A 3952-nucleotide genomic window follows, 5' to 3' on the forward strand; every position below is an offset into this window, starting at 1 on the left:
CGGCTGGGTACAGGGGCCAGGCCGGGCCCCGGGTCGGGGGCTCTGGCCCCGGGCCCCGCCCTCCATCTAGGGTCCTGCCAGCTGGGTCCAGGGGCCCAGCCGGGCCCCAGGTCGGGGGCTCCGGCCCCGTCCCCCGGCCTGCGGCACTGCCAAAGGCCCGGGACGGGGTTCCGTGTTGGCCGGGGAGCCTCCCCTTGCTCGGCTGGGTTCAGGAGCTCCAGCCAGGCCCCTGGGGGCTCCAGGGAGGGTGGCCTCCCCGCCCCGGGCTCCGTCCTGCCGCGTGGTAGTGTGCCCGGGACGGGGTCCGGAGTGCCCGGGGAGGCTTCACCTGCGCCTCCGGGCCTGGGAGCCCCGGCTGGGTCCAGGGGCCCGGTCGGGGGCTTCGGCCCGGGCCCCATTCCACAGACTGTGGCACTGGCAAGGCCCGGGACGGGGTTCCATGTTGGCCGGGGAGCCCCCCCTCGCTTGTCTGGGTTCAGGAGCTCCGGCTGGGCCCCTGGGGGCCCCAGGGAGGGTGACCTCCCCGCCCCGGGCTCCGTCCTGGGTCCTGCCGCGTGGTAGTGTGCCCGGGACGGGGTCCGGAGTGCCCGGGGAGGCTTCCCCTGCGCCTCCGGGCCTGGGAGTCCTGGCTGGGTCCAGGGACCCAGCCGGGTCCCGGGTCGGGGGCTCTGGCCCCGTCCCCGTCCCCCAACCTGCGGCACTGCCAAAGGCCTGGGACGGAGTTCCGTTGTGCCCCGTGCTCCGTCCTGGGTCCTGCCGTGTGGCAGGGTGCCCGGGGCGGTGTCCAGATAGCTCGGGGAGGCTTCCCCTGCGCTTCCGGGCCTGGGAGCCCCAGCTGGGTCAAGGGGCCCGGTCAGGCCCCACGTCAGGGGCTCTGGCCCCAGGCCCCGTCCCACGGCCTGCAGCACTGCCAAAGGCTCGGGACGGGGTTCCGTGTTGGCCGGGGACCTCCCCTCGCTCGTCTGGGTTTAGGAGCTCTGGCAGGGCCCCTGGGGGCCCCGTGGGAGGCTTCCCCTGTGCCTCTGGGCCTGGGAGCCCCGGCTGGGTCCAGGGGCCCAGCCGGGCCCCAGGTCGCGGGCTCCGGCCCCGGGCCCCGTCCCCCTGCCTGTGGCATTGCCAAAGGCCCGGGACGGGGTTCTGTGGTGCCCGGGGAGCCTCCCCTCGCTCGGCTGGGTTCAGGAGCTCCAGCTAGGCCCCTGGGGGCCCCGGGGAGGGCGGCCTCCCCGCCCCAGGCTCCGTCCTGGGTCCTGCCGCATGGCAGGGTGCCCGGGACAGGGTCCAAAGGGCCCGGGGAGCCTCCCCTTGCTCAGCTGGGTTCAGGAGCTCCGGCCGGGCCCCTGAGGGCCCCGGGGAGGGCGGCCTCCCTGCCCCGTGCTCCGTCCTGGGTCCTGCCGTGTAGCAGGGTGCCCGGGGCGGGGTCCGGAGGGCCCGGGGAGGCTCCCCCTCTGCTTCTGGGTCTGGGAGCCCCGGCTGGGTCCAGGGGCCCGGTCGTGCCCCGGGTCGGGGGCTCCGGCCCAGGGCCCAGTCCCCCGGCCTGTGGCACTGCCAAAGGCCCGGGACGGGGTTCCGTTGTGGCCGGGGAGCCTCCCCTCCCTCGTCTGTGTTCAGGAGCTTCGGCCGGGCCTCTGGGGGCCCCAGGGAGGGCGGCCTCCCCGCCATGGGCTCCCTCCTGGGTCCTGCCGCGTGGCAGGGTGCCCGGGGCGGGGTTCGGATGGCCCGGGGAGGCTCCCCCTCCGCTTCTGGGAGCTCCGGCTGGGTCCAGGGGCCCGGTCGTGCCCCGGGTCGGGGGCTCCGGCCCCGGGCCCCGTCCCCTGGCCTGCAGCACTGCCAAAGGCCCGGGACGGGGTTCTGTGTTAGCCGGGGAGCCTCCCCTCGCTCGTCTGGGTTCAGGAGCTCCGGCCGGACCCCTGGGGGCCCCGGATAGGGCGGCCCCCCCGCCCCGGGCTCCCTCCTGGGTCCTGCCGCGTGGCAGGGTGCCCGGGGCAGGGTCCGGAGGGCCCGGGGAGGCGTCCCCTGCGCCTCTGTGCCCGGTCAGGACCCGGGTCGGGGGCTTCGCCCCGGGCTCCGTCCCCCGGCCTGCGGCACTGCCAATGGCCCGGGCGGGGTTCCGTTGTGGCCGGGGAGCCTCCCCTCACTCGTCTGGGTTCAGGAGCTCCGGCTGGGCCCCTGGGGGCCCTGGGGAGGCCGACCTCCCCGCCCCGGGCTCCGTCCTGGGTCCTCATATCTGGGCGAGTTGCACACCTTGTTTTTTCAACAAAGTTCTCCAAGTTTTTTGTACTTCCACTTTTTGCCATTGCGTGCTCAATGTGTCGTGCCCAGCCCAAACAGCACGTGGTAAACTAAACAACAACATATTTAGGGACAACTTTCTGCCCCCAACCATTGGCACTGCTTAATTTCAAAGTTGCATTTGCAATATTCTTTTTTTCTCTCACGCAAAATCCTCTTAGTCATTTTTCAATCATCGTTTTGCTCCGTTAATAATCCACACTTTTACTTGAATTAATAATAGTCCTCATGCAAGGAAAAAGCCATTTTCCAAATTTCTAATGCTCCTGCTGGGCCATCCGAACCTCTTTTCAAGAACACGACTAGAGCCAAATTCATCCGTAGCAGTTTTATTAAAATCCAATGCATTTCGGGCCTCTAGGGCCCTTCGTCAGGGAAAACTGAAAATGACAATTTACACATGTTTTAGTATTACATCAGCCAATATATGCGCACAAATACCAAAGATCTCGTGTTTAGAGTTGCCCACTCCTCTTTCTCTCAATGAGTGAAACTTAAAATGCATTCTTATCCCTCCCTCGTATTACTGACATATTCAAACCCCACTTCAACATGGAAACTAAACTACTACCTCCCACTCGGTGAACTAATTATCAAACTTTTTCCATTATAGCTTGCAGCCTCGATCTATTCCTTCCTTCTTTCCCCGTCATATAAACATAAACCTCCAGAATCTCTCTTCCCCTTCCCATGTCATGCTCCTCAACCTTTCACCCTTTCACCCCAGCCTTCGAAGATAAACATCCTTTAATTTTCATCTTTAAAAATATCTCGCATATTTCACATATTTTTCACCCCGTATTCATCTCCTACCTGCTAAGAAGCAATCATCCTCCTCGCTCCATCCCACATAAAGTTTCAGCTCTCCCTTTCACCCTCCTCGCTTATAACTGCACTTCAACTCCTCCTTGCTGACGGCCCAACCCCTCCTCTCCACATAATTAGCACCTGGATCACTTGTAAACTCCCGCGCTTCCATGAAAAACTACCACTCCCATAATGCTTTACACTTGACAGATACTTTGCTATTCCATGATGCTTTACTAATTTAACAAGTACTGGATTGTAAAACATGTTGATGCAACTCTAAACATTTACATTATTGCTGAACGATGTTGGAAACTTAAACATTATCCAATATTTCATTGCTACAATTTTCATGTCCTTCTGACTCCAAAAATAAACTTGCTGCGTGAACTGCGATGTTCCGCCTTGCATAAGAAAACGACCTTCATCCAAAATATTCCTTTAATTTACTGTGTTTTTTGTGGGTGCTAACTCGAAAGGGCATTTGCATTTAAACATCATATCTGGGCGAGTTGCACACCTTGTTTTTTCAACAAAGTTCTCCAAGTTTTTTGTACTTCCACTTTTTGCCATTGCGTGCTCAATGTGTCGTGCCCAGCCCAAACAGCACGTGGTAAACTAAACAACAACATATTTAGGGACAACTTTCTGCCCCCAACCATTGGCACTGCTTAATTTCAAAGTTGCATTTGCAATATTCTTTTTTTCTCTCACGCAAAATCCTCTTAGTCATTTTTCAATCATCGTTTTGCTGGGCCATCCGAACCTCTTTTCAAGATGAATTTGGCTCTAGTCGTGTTCTTGAAAAGAGGTTCGGATGGCCCAGCAGGAGCATTAGAAATTTGGGAAATGGCTT

The sequence above is a fragment of the Triturus cristatus genome, chromosome 3_1 (assembly GCF_964204655.1).
Source record: "Triturus cristatus chromosome 3_1, aTriCri1.1, whole genome shotgun sequence".
NCBI classification, from domain to species: Eukaryota; Metazoa; Chordata; class Amphibia; order Caudata; family Salamandridae; genus Triturus; species Triturus cristatus.